The 13397-nt window shown below is 46.5% G+C and overlaps 1 protein-coding gene and 1 long non-coding RNA gene across 3 annotated transcripts in view; one reads left to right on the forward strand and one right to left on the reverse strand.

Annotated features, from left to right (window-relative positions):
- LRRC27 (leucine rich repeat containing 27) overlaps positions 1-13397 on the reverse strand; it is a 95660-nt gene that overhangs the window by 31287 nt on the left and 50976 nt on the right. The window lies entirely within an intron of this gene.
- Positions 4632-13397, forward strand: part of LOC140106707 (uncharacterized) — a 37908-nt gene continuing 29142 nt past the window's right edge. Inside the window, exon 1 of the long non-coding RNA XR_011850838.1 lies at positions 4632-5368. This is a non-coding gene — a long non-coding RNA (uncharacterized lncRNA). The remainder of the gene's footprint in view (positions 5369-13397) is intronic.

Here is a 13397-nt window from a genome sequence, read left to right on the forward strand (position 1 = left end):
TTTAGCTTTGGTGGAGACAAATGACACTCCCCTCTCCAGGATTTTTGCAAGTGTGGGCTCGTGTAGAAGGAGAGGTAGATGTCTCTTTATGATATCAGTAATGTCATAAAAATGAGTACTAAATTCCGAACTGAATGTGAGTGAGGGTCTGTCTGATGTGGTTTGAGTGACTGGTTGTAGATAATCCATCCGTGTTTTTTTGTTGGCTACATACATGGCCCGTTTACATAATTTTTTGGAATAACCCCTGTGTTGGAGCCTAGTGGTTATGGTTTGACATTCTGCTTTGTACTGCGACTCAGTGGAGCAGGCTCTTTTGGCCCGGACATATTCACCTATAGGTAAGTTTTTTATCGTGTGGGGAGCGTGACAACTTTTAGAGTGTAGAAGGGTGTTGCCTGACGTTTTTTTGCGAAAGAGTGAAGTCTGAACCTTTCCTGTTTCATTGTCTCCTACCAATAGAACATCCAAAAAGGAGATTTTATGGCTTTCAAATTCATAAGTGAATTGAAGATTATATGGGTTGTTGTTAATGTACTGCATGAAATCGACGACTGTCTCCTGGTCCGAGGTCCAGACCAGGAGACAGTCGTCTATGTATCTTCCATACCACATGATACAGTTGGAAAATGGGTTGTGGGGAGAAAATAAGTAATGTTCCTCCCAAAGGGCCATGTACAGGTTTGCCAGCGAGGGTGAAAAGCTGGCACCCATTGGGCATCCCAATTTCTGTAAGTAGAACTTGGTGTTAAACATAAAGTAATTATTAGATAGTAGAAAAAATAGAACTGTAATCATATAGTTCTGTAAAGTCAAATCATAATTACTGTATTTCCTCAAATGGTATTCTAGAGCTTGAGTGGCAAGATCATGCGGAATAGAGGTGTAGAGGGCAGAAACGTCACATGACAGCCAGCTGGAGGAGGGGGACCATTCTAAATCATACATAGCTGTTAAGACTGTTTTAGAATCCTGTAGATATCCTGGTAGACGAAAAACCAACGGTTGGAGGAGTCTGTCCAGCCAAATGCCCAATTTTTCGGTTAGCGACCCCACGCTGGACACAATGGGTCTGAAGGGGGGTGGAAAGCAAGATTTATGCGTCTTGGGTAAGGCATAAAATGATGGTATGATAGGGTTCCTCGGGAGTAAAAATTGACTCGTCTTTTCATCGAAGATGCCTAGATACAGACCTTCTTGCAGAAGAGATTGTAGATTTCTTGTAATGTGAGAAGTGGGGTCTTCTGATAGTTTTTGATACACGACAGTGTCATTGAGCATTTTCTCCACCTCCTGTAGGTACAGATTCTTGTCCAAGACTACTACAGAACCCCCTTTGTCAGAGGGGCGAATGTAGATGTGAGGATTATTTTTTAATTCATGCAAGGCTCTTCGTTCTTGTGTTGTGAGATTGGTGGATAACGGGGTGGATGAGGATTTAAGAGATAGATTTTTCAATTCCTCTTCAACAATCTCCTGAAAAAGATCCATTTCTGAAGTTCTACTATTTATTGGGTAAAAGGAAGAATTAGTGATGTTGACCAAATGCGAAGTGTTGAGAATAGGTGTGAGATTTTCAGTCGCTGTATCCATTTCAAGTAGGTTTATTAAGGTGACATTATCTTGAAAGGTGTTTTTGGGATTGAAACTTTCTTTGCCCTTATTATTTATGGGTGTTAATATATGTTGGCTTGCAGTTCTCATGTTGGTAACCTCAGAAGTGAAAAAATGCTTCTTTACAGTTAAAAGACGCATGAATTTATTAACGTCCTTAATGGTTCTATAGAGGTTCATTTTATTTGTTGGCGCAAAGGACAATCCCTTATTCAACACATGAATTTGACTTTGTGAGAGGGTACAGGCTGACATGTTAACCACACTAGTATTTGCTGTCCCATGTTTGGTTTGAGTCTCATGTGAGAAATGAGAATTTGCATGAATCTGTCTTATGGAATCAACATCTTCTAGTGGAAGGCTAGATGAGGTGAATGGACGCGTCATTTCTTGGTCTGGCGCGTGATGTAATTTCTGGGCTGAATGTCCTTTGAAATGTTTCCTTCCCGACCTTCTGGGTTTTTTAGGGGTTTTTTCCCAGAACCCTTGTCGTTTTTTTGGGGCTTATTGGTGGTGGAGTCTCTTTCCGTGTCAGAAGTATCAGTGTTAGGTTCCGAATCGAGTTCAGAGGACGAAAAGGTGACTTTGGGTTTAGGTTTTTTACTTCTGGGTTTACGTCTGAGGATGGACTTATGCCTTGATTGTCCTGTTTTTAGGTACACTTGGTTGGAAGAGTAATCTTCTAAATCTCTATTGAATTTATTTCTTTTGGTGCTAGTAATTTGGGTTTCCAAGATGTTCAGTTTTTCCTCCAACTTCTGGTGTGCAGTGATATAATCTTCAGATGCTGCAAAAGGTTGTAGTTGACTTTGTAGTGCATCGATTTCATCTTGTAAACTTTTGAGCTGATCTTGTTCACTTTGAATGATTAGCGACATAAGTTGTAATGAACAATCGGAAAGAATTTTGTTCCACTGCACTTCAAACTCCTCTTTTTGGGTCGTGGAGGGGAACTTCTTAATGCGAAGTCCTCGCGGTATCATATCCTTAGCAATGTAGTTTTGTAAAGTTGTACAGTCCCACCATAGTCTTAGTTGGTTTAAAGAACAGTCCTCTAGTTTGCGTAAAAGATTGTGCATCATGAAGTCGGGATCCTGATTGGGATCAGTTTGTGAAAAAAGTGCAAGTGCTTTATTTAAGCGTGTTGGATTGTCCAGAGGAGGTAACATCGGTATAGCCGAAGTACTGCTGCCTGCTGTGTCCATGTTGGAACGTGTTGTACCCAATAGAAAAAGAAAATTGTATTCTTGTAAATTTGTTTATGTAAACATTTATATCAGATGTAAACTGGCCTTATAGGTTATACAGGTGATATTAGACAGTCCAGAAATTTGCAACCATATCACAGCCCTTGAATAATTTGTAGTTTTACAATGTTGTCCAACAAATATATGTTTGGGAACTCAGGGCTTGTTTAGGTAGGGGAGCACGTGAAGCCAATACCGGTTACAATCATGTGTATAAAAAAGAGAACAAAAAATGGTAACGGCTCACCCTTGTGCTGGTTGCAGTAGATCGTAGTAGAAAGCCAAGGCCAGGTGCACGGCTAGATCCCGTTCACTGTTCCGGTAGTGTCCAGTGATATATAAATTTGAAGAAGAGAGGAGAAAAAAGATCGGGAAACCGGCACACATCTGATGGAATCCAAGGGTAGACGTCCAGTTAAAATAACGTGGAATTTTTATTAGAAAAATACATACATTAAAAGCATATGCTTCCTGCCATGCAGAAGCATGGACACAGCGGCAAGCAGTAATACACGGAAAAAAGAGGGGGGGGGTAGCAAGGTAACGCGTTTCGGACTCTTCTGGGGGGATATCAGTCCTTAGTCATACCTAGTTTTGCTAAACATCCTCACCTAGGTTAAATAATGAAGGCACAGGTGTGCGAGAGTGGATTTCCGGCATGAAGTAGACACGCCTCCACAAAGGTGGGGGGGAAAGAGGGTTTTAAACGTGTGTGACGGCTGTAAGGGAAAGTAAATGGCAAGACAATAAAATTCAGTAAAAATACAATAGGTCCTGTCTGTAATTTAAACCCTTAGGGTACCGAGTGTCAAGATTAAGGATCCAATAAGCTTCTTTGGAAAGAAGCAATTTTTTCCAATCGCCTCCTCTGGAAGGACGTGGGACATGTTCAATGGCAATAACCTGCATGCTAGTGGTGTTCCCAGCATGAGATTCCTTGAAATGTCTGGAGACACCCGAGGAGTTCCGTGTGCTGGAGATGGTTTTGGGGTTTGCCGCTGTCAGGTGCTCACTGATACGATCTTTGAGCTTCCTCATAGTGCATCCAATATATTGTAGTGCACACTTAGTACATTGTATGAGGTAAACTAGGTGAGTGGACTCACAATTCATGTAGGTTTTTATATTATGAGTAATGTTAGTACTAAATGAGGAAAAACATGTGGTTCTGTACATAAATCTGCAAATGTTACAACGTGAACCACCGCAGCAAAAACTGCCGGTAGTTTGAAGCCATGTGGTGCTATTTTTGTTCAAACTGCTAGAAAGAGTATTAGGGGAAAGGATGTCGCCCAATGTTTTAGCTTTGGTGGAGACAAATGACACTCCCCTCTCCAGGATTTTTGCAAGTGTGGGCTCGTGTAGAAGGAGAGGTAGATGTCTCTTTATGATATCAGTAATGTCATAAAAATGAGTACTAAATTCCGAACTGAATGTGAGTGAGGGTCTGTCTGATGTGGTTTGATTGTGGTTTCCCCTAATACTCTTTCTAGCAGTTTGAACAAAAATAGCACCACATGGCTTCAAACTACCGGCAGTTTTTGCTGCGGTGGTTCACGTTGTAACATTTGCAGATTTATGTACAGAACCACATGTTTTTCCTCATTTAGTACTAACATTACTCATAATATAAAAACCTACATGAATTGTGAGTCCACTCACCTAGTTTACCTCATACAATGTACTAAGTGGGCACTACAATATATTGGATGCACTATGAGGAAGCTCAAAGATCGTATCAGTGAGCACCTGACAGCGGCTAACCCCAAAACCATCTCCAGCACACGGAACTCCTCGGGTGTCTCCAGACATTTCAAGGAATCTCATGCTGGGAACACCACTAGCATGCAGGTTATTGCCATTGAACATGTCCCACGTCCTTCCAGAGGAGGCGATTGGAAAAAATTGCTTCTTTCCAAAGAAGCTTATTGGATCCTTAATCTTGACACTCGGTACCCTAAGGGTTTAAATTACAGACAGGACCTATTGTATTTTTACTGAATTTTATTGTCTTGCCATTTACTTTCCCTTACAGCCGTCACACACGTTTAAAACCCTCTTTCCCCCCCACCTTTGTGGAGGCGTGTCTACTTCATGCCGGAAATCCACTCTCGCACACCTGTGCCTTCATTATTTAACCTAGGTGAGGATGTTTAGCAAAACTAGGTATGACTAAGGACTGATATCCCCCCAGAAGAGTCCGAAACGCGTTACCTTGCTACCCCCCCCCTCTTTTTTCCGTGTATTACTGCTTGCCGCTGTGTCCATGCTTCTGCATGGCAGGAAGCATATGCTTTTAATGTATGTATTTTTCTAATAAAAATTCCACGTTATTTTAACTGGACGTCTACCCTTGGATTCCATCAGATGTGTGCCGGTTTCCCGATCTTTTTTCTCCTCTCTTCTTCAAATTTATATATCACTGGACACTACCGGAACAGTGAACGGGATCTAGCCGTGCACCTGGCCTTGGCTTTCTACTACGATCTACTGCAACCAGCACAAGGGTGAGCCGTTACCATTTTTTGTTCTCTTTTTTATACACATTATAGTAGTTATATTCTTGTACATAGGGGGCAGTATTATAGTAGTTATATTCTTGTACATAGGGGGCAGTATTATAGTAGTTATATTTTTGTACATAGGGGACAGTATTATAGTAGTTATATTCTTGTACATAGGGAGCAGTATTATAGTAGTTATATTCTTGTACATAGCGGGCAGTATTATAGTAGTTATATTCTTGTACATAGGGGGCAGTGTTACAGTAGTTATATTCTTGTACATAGGAGGCAGTATTATAGTAGTTATATTCTTGTACATAGGGGGCAGTATTATAGTAGTTATATTCTTGTACATAGGGGGCAGTATTATAGTAGTTATATTCTTGTACATAGGGGGCAGTGTTACAGTAGTTATATTCTTGTACATAGGAGGCAGTATTATAGTAGTTATATTCTTGTACATAGGGGGCAGTATTATAGTAGTTATATTCTTGTACATAGGGGCAGTATTATAGTAGTTATATTCTTGTACATAGGGGCAGTATTATAGTAGTTATATTCTTGTACATAGGGGGCAGTATTATAGTAGTTATATTCTTGTACATAGGGGGCAGTGTTATAGTAGTTATATTCTTGTACATAGGGGGCAGTATTATAGTAGTTATATTCTTGTACATAGGGGGCAGTATTATAGTAGTTATATTCTTGTACATAGGGGGCATTATTATAGTAGTTATATTCTTGTACATAGGAGGCAGTATTATAGTAGTTATATTCTTGTACATAGGGGGCAGTGTTACAGTAGTTATATTCTTGTACATAGGGGCAGTATTATAGTAGATATATTCTTGTACATAGGGGCAGTATTATAGTAGTTACATTCTTGTACATAGGGGGCAGTATTATAGTAGTTATATTCTTGTACATAGGGGGCAGTATTATAGTAGTTATATTCTTGTACATAGGGGCAGTATTATAGTAGTTGGCATGTATATGGGAGAAGGTATGGTAGTAGTTTTATTTTGTATATAGAAGGCAGGATTGAATGTGTTATTCGAAATGTGTTATTGTAGCATTATTACTGTACATAGGAGGCAGTATCAAAATATTCTTTCTCTGAATTGTACATGTATGGCACAGGGGAAAGGTATTTAAGGCTTATCGGGTCTTGTGTTTGCATCATTTACTGATCGACAGGTCACATTATTGCCACATTAAATTCACTTAATGCAAAACAAGAACATCTTTTCCAGTAATGCCATCTACCAACAATTTGTCTGTTATAACCCCATCCACATTATCTGACCACACCCACTTGTTTTGACTCCGCCCATAACATGGGGCCACTTTTATAGTTTTTTCCAGGGCCATTTTATATTCCCAGTCCGCCCCTGTGCTGGGGTGATGGCCTGGGTGCCCACAGAGAGAGCTCCGAGTGCCACCTCTGGCACCAGTGCCATAGGTTCGCCATCACTGCTTTATAGGACCGGACGCTTTATATTACCGGCCGCCAGTGAGGACGATCCATCACATATAGAGCGAGGAGCAGCATTTAGCCGCCTGTAGGGTAATGGCTGAGTTTCTGTATCTCTGAAATCTCCGCTGATCCAGACATTAGACTCGTCTTCTCTGTTACATTCAGCTAAGTGGATGTTCTAATTATAGGACACGACAAAGTGATTTGGGATGAAAATAAAGCGATTTTCCATGAACAAGAGATAAAATCTTATCACGACTTAAAAACTCTCAGAGCAAAGTTATTTTTATCGTATTTTGCTGTTTTATGCATCAGTGGAAAATAAATCTTATAGTGACAGGACAAGGAGCGGCGTATACTCAGCCCCAGTACACAGGTTCTGTTAGGCCTGGGATACAAGTAGCAGGTCACGGCAGAGTCATCTGCAACTAACTCACAATGGGGGTCATTTACTAATTGCCCGAATCGCGTTTTATCAGTGGGTTACGCAAATTTTTCCGTTTTGTGCCGATTTTCCCAGAATTGCCCTGGGGTTTTGGAGCACGCGATCGGATTGTGGTGCACCGGCGTGCAAGTGATGGAAATCGGGGGGCGTGGCCGTACGAAAACCAGCCGGATTCGGAAAAACTACCGCATTTTTTAAAAAAAAGTGTCGCTTGACACGCTCTTACCTGCACCCGGCCCCGCTCGGTGTACTTCAGTGCATTCCGAGGAACTTCAGAGCAGCAGCGACACCTGGTGGACATTGGAGGAACTACCTTAGTGAATTGCCGGAAGACCCGAATCCTCCACACATAACGCGCTGCTGGATCGCGAATGGACCAGGTAAGTAAATCTTCCCCATCCTGTTTCATAGTGGACACAACGTCCAATTGCACCATTCATAAAAAGTACATCCTGAGAGCCGCCATATTGGATCATGGGCAAGTTTCTCCAATGGGAAGGTGGTCATGTAGCTGATCACAGAAGACCAGGATTGCAACCAAAATCAATGACCACAATCAGATCTGTAATATTTCTCGGAACCCTGTCTCGGCTTCGCTGCCGGCAGAGCTCACGCTGTGCTCTGCAAAGGCTAAAAGACGCGTGTCGGAAGTAGTAATGGCCCCGCGTGGGGAAGAGATGTTGGGCATGACTGCTTTTGCGTCTCCCCACCCCGACAACCTGGCCGTTTAGCCAGGTGGTTTGGGCTGTGTGCCAGCAGTAATACTGTGCACACAACACTCACTACAGACACTAACACATCCTCGCCCCACCTCCATGTCACAGCCGCCGCTTGCACCAAGCACCACAACTGCCCTTGTACATACTTTCATTTCACCCCGCCTCCCCCTTCCCGTCCCACCAGGGAGGGCAGCGACGACAGTGATGAACCCGCGGACTGCCCGCACACAGTTTTGGCTGGCGGCGTTTCGTGGGGCCGGCGTGACAGGGGCCATAGCCGTTCCAGCAGAGCCAGTAGCTGCTTGGGATTTCTGCAGTGCGGGCACCGCTCGAGGGCTGGGTCTCGTCCGAGTAGTCCTGAGGGATGGTGTAGTCACCGCTCTCGATCAGCCTGTTCGTTTTCCCGCTCCTCTTACACAAGCCAAAAGTGGTCCAGGTCTAGTGGCAGAGACAGCAGGTGTTCTGGTAGATCCAGTTGGGGCCAGACCTATTCCAGGCACTCTTTGTCCTCATCCAGCAGTGGTTACAACCGCTCCCGAAAGAGGTGGTCGCAGAGACGGCAGCACACTTCTCCTCCTAGTGGGGTGGACGAAGCCAGGGTACCACCAACGTTCCCGTCCTCCGTGTTGCCCAGCGCACCCACAGCGCCTCCTCCTCCAATGGCGATTCCCCAGGTCGGCTGGTGAGTTGTCCTGTGATAACGCATGGAAAAAGTCTTCAGTGCAGGTGATGATGTGGTAGGTGCCCTTAAGGCGGCTGGTGCTTCCTGGGCCTCCCCAGGGGTGACATCGTTGCCGTCTGAGCAGGCTCCGGGGTCAGCTGGGATGATGTTTAGGGACTCTTATTTTTGTGGCGTGGCTCCCTTGGGCGTGCGTGTTGCGGCTGACCTCCGTGAAAGAATCCTTAAATTTGAGTACATTGATATTTGGTCGCTGTTATCTCCTGATCAGTTGACCGTTGAGCAGAAGAGGTGTTTTGAGAAGTGTGATGATAAAAAAACGAAGTTCGCTAGGACCTCCGGCAACTGGCTTCAGGCCTTTGCGGTTATGGCAAGTATTATAGCTCAGCAGAAGCCTGCCTGCGCACAGGATATGTTTGTGTATTTGGATACCATCTATACTGCGCAGAAGCGCCACGGAGGTTCGGCCTAGTGGAGATATGATGAGGAGTTTAGACGCTGTTTAGCGGCCAGGCCGGAGGTGGGTTGGGTGACGAAAGCGACTGACTTTTAGATTCAGTTGATGATGTCAGGAGCCGTCTCGGGCTCACAGTCCGGGCCGGCCTCCAAACGTCCGGGAACTTGCTGGCTTTTTAACAAAGGCCACTGCCGCTTCTTTGCTTCTTGCTGACTCAAACACGAATGCTCCATATGTGGCGGGACGCATTCAACTCTCCGCTGCTTTAAGAGGCAAAGAGCCTACTAAAATTTGCAACTGCTGCCAGTGCTGAGGACCCCAGTGCAGGTCCAAAGGATGTTGCCGTGGCTAGACAGCTACCATCTGAGGCAGGAGGCAAGGGTGCTGCTTGATGGTTTCACCTTTGGTTTTGTTATGCCCTTTGTGCCACTTGACGGTTTGATGTTGTCAGGCAATCTTAAATCGGTTAGGGATAACGAGCTTCTGGTGGAGGAAAAATTGTTGAAGGAGGTGAAGTTGGGGAGAATGGCAGGCCCCTTTTCTGTCCCGCCTTTTGAGAACCTGCGGGTCTCTCCCCTGGGTTTGGTTCCAAAGAAGGAGTCGGGTAAGTTTTGTCTGATACATCATCTTTCATACCCAACAGGTGACTCTGTTAATGATGGTATTCCTCGGGAGGAGGTGGCAGTTTCTTACACTTCGACAAGGCGGTGCTTTCGGTTGAATAAAGGCGGTCCTGGGGCCTTTATGGCCAAGTCGGACATTCAGTCGGCTTTCCGCCTCCTCCCGGTGCATTCTGGTTCAAATTGGGTCATCCATTATTTGGATGATTTCTTGTTTGTAGGTTTGAAGGATTCTCCAGATTGCTTGTGGCTCCTTAACCTGTTTCCCCACTCTGCAGAGTATTTTGGTGTTCCGTTTTTGGCGGAGAAAACTGAGGGCCCTTCTCAATGGTTGACCTTTTTGGGTACTTTGATTGACACGGAGACCATGACCCACAGCCTCCCGGGCCGATAAATTGGAACGTTTGTAGGGTTTTCAGGACGTCACCAAAGATTTCCAGGTCCTTTTGCTGTTACGAGGATGGGGCAAGGAACCAGCCTGCAGGGATTCCCATAGACCTGTTTCGTTTGCGTTGTTGCAGTGTTTATGCATGGTCGCTGCTGACATATGCTCCTCATCCTCTGAGGCGTTATTGCTGCAGAGCAGTTTTGCGGTGGCTTTCTTTTGCGCGTTGCAGTGGAGTGAGTTAGTTGCTGCTTCTGGCCGAGCTCCGGCTAGTCTTGGTGAAAGTGACGTCCTGTTAGTCGGGGGCTTCGTCAAGGTGCATGATAAAAGATCAAAAACAGACATATATTGCGCCGGGTGTTGGTTGTCGGTGGATAAGGTGGGTGGCCCCTTTCGCCTGGTTCAATTACTGGGTAGTTTTATTGCGCAGCGTCCCAAAGCCCAAGCCTTTTTGTGCCATCAGGAGGGTCCCCCTCACCAAATTTCAGTTCACCTCACTCTTTAGGAAAGCACTGTCATTGGCAGGCTTTCGGTGACGGAGTATGTGACCCATCCTTTCCGGATAGGTGCTGCGGGGACAGAGGACGCTGCCATGCTTTCAGATGCGGATATCATGCGTATTGGCAGATGGAAGTCAGATTGTTTATGGCGTTATCTTCGTCCAAACTTGTTGCTGGACTAATTGGTTTTCTTTTGTAGGTTTCCCTCGGCCTAAGGTTTGGCGTGTTGGCCACTCGTATATATACTGGGCGGCATGTCGGGCCGCCATTCGCCCGGGAGGTCTGAATCTGGGCTTGGAGGGGTGTCAAGGGCCTTAAATTCTGCCGGAGGTGGTGGTGATCAGCAAGTCCTCCCCAGGCCCTACGGTCCTTGTGGTGCATGCTGGAGGAAAACACATGTGTTCGACACGGCTGGCCAAATTGATATCCGTGGTGGTGGTTTGGTCAGAGGTCGTGCTGTGTGTGATATGGGAGGATGCTGTTCACCTCCATGATATCGGCCACAGTGGTGGAATCTTGACCCTCTCGGCTTGTGGTTAAATCACCTGACGGACCAACTAGGACATGCCCCCGCAGAGGTGGGGCCAGGCATGCGAGGTGAAGTTAAGGGAAAGGGTCTGGGTTCCCCACAGATCGCTTATTAGTTATTGTTAATAATAAAGCTGTGGCCGACCCCCACCTTTTTTCTCCCAAACAGTGTTGTGTGTTGGTTTTTGGGGACGGGGGCATTATTTCTTGGTTAACCATTAGTACGGCCGGTCATGGTGTTCTTGGGTAGTAAGAGGGTCCATACACACATCTATCGTGTTCTATGGTAGTAAAAGTTTCGGTGTTGCCCTTGGTTTAGGGGTTTTTGGTCCAGTCATGCGGAGGCACATGCATAGAGCAGGGCTGGAAGTCTTGTCCTGTTGAAAGCTAAAGGTTGGAGTCAATTACATCCAGTGTAGACGATCAGACAAGACCTGGGGATGATACAAGTGTCCTGCACTGATAACGGGCAGCAAACTACAGGGCGAGGGAGAGATGTGGCCGTATCCACCCATAAGCTGCATTCAGGAAACAGTGGGGAGTATCACTGCGGGGAGGATCATCCTTGCTGCCTCCACAGTGGATCACTATGTACCTGTACATACTATGTGTCCTTTATACAGGATACTATATACTATACTGCGCTCTATGATCATACAACAGCGGGAGGATATTATATGACCATACACCGGGATGATATTATATGACCATACAACACCGGGATGATATTATATGGAGGTGAACAGCATCCTCCCATATCATACACGGCACGACCTCTGACCAAACCACCACCACGGATATCAATTTGGCCAGCCGTGTCGAACACATGTGTTTTCCTCCAGCATGCACCACAAGGACCGTAGGGCCCGGGGAGGACTTGCTGATCACCACCACCTCCGGCAGAATTTAAGGCCCTTGACACCTCCAGGACAGATCAGCAGTGGTGAAGCCCAGATTCAGACCTCCCGGGCGAAAGGCGGCCCGACGTGCCGCCCAGTATATATACGAGTGGCCGACACGCCAAACCTTAGGCCGAGGGAAACCTACAAAAGAAAACCAATTAGTCCAGCATAATGGATGATTCCTGATTTACTACGACTCCTGGTGGAAGAGGACAACTCCCAGCATCCCCGGTATAATCGTAGTAATGGCCGCACATAGTGGAAGACTCTTATTTTATCTTTAGAGACTCCGAGCAGTGATGGATGTGTTTTTGTTGCGTCTCCCCTCCCCACACCCTGCAGAGCATTACTCCAGGATTTTGTCCGCACAGCAGTGATGGGTCGGGGTTAATGGCTGACGGATCAGCTGGTCCTGCAGATATTTCTGTTGCATTACCTCCTGATGTGCGGATATGGAGGGGCTGACAAGGAGCTCGCACTAGAGATAAATGTTATTCCTACACTGGAGATCAAAATGAGAGAACAGCAGTGACCGGAGCACAGAGAAAGATTATACTGACATCTCCTGCAGGTCCTGGCAGTCACCAATCAGTAGGGAGAGCGCAGGACCTTACCACCAGTCACAGGACCTCGGCCCGGCAACAGGACCTCGACCCCGGCCACAGGACCTCGGCATCACGACCCCGGCCACAGCATCACAGCCCCGGCCACAGCATCACGGCCCCGGCCACAGGACATCATCCCCGGCCACAGGACCTCGGCCCCGGCCACAGGACCTCGGCCCCGGCCACAGGACCTCGGCCCCGGCCACAGGACCTCGGCCCCGGCCACAGGACCTCGGCCCCGGCCACAGGACCTCGGCCCCGGCCACAGGACCTCGGCCCCGGCCACAGGACCTCGGCCCCGGCCACAGGACCTCGGCCCCGGCCACAGGACATCGGCCCCGGCCACAGGACATCGGCCCCGGCCACAGGACATCATCCCCGGCCACAGGACATCGGTCACAGGACCTCAGCCCCGGTCACAGGACCTCACTATTCTCTCACACGGCTCTGCAGGGATCGGCTTCACTCTTCTTCCAGTCTCTTCCACAGTTCTGTGACTGTTGTGGGTTTGGTGGCCAGATCTGTGTCACTGAGGATTTTCCAGAGGTTTTCTAGTAGGTTCAGATCAGGACTCCGGGGCTGTGGCCATTTCATTCTTTCAATGCTTTACCCGTGTGTGACCGGGGGCAATGTCCTGCATGGAAACTGCTGCTGATTTAGTGAAGAAGACACAGGGGACCACATGTTGTGGAGGACGGTTCTGATAGACATTTGT

Source organism: Engystomops pustulosus, chromosome 11, assembly GCF_040894005.1.
Source record: "Engystomops pustulosus chromosome 11, aEngPut4.maternal, whole genome shotgun sequence".
NCBI lineage: Eukaryota > Metazoa > Chordata > Amphibia > Anura > Leptodactylidae > Engystomops > Engystomops pustulosus.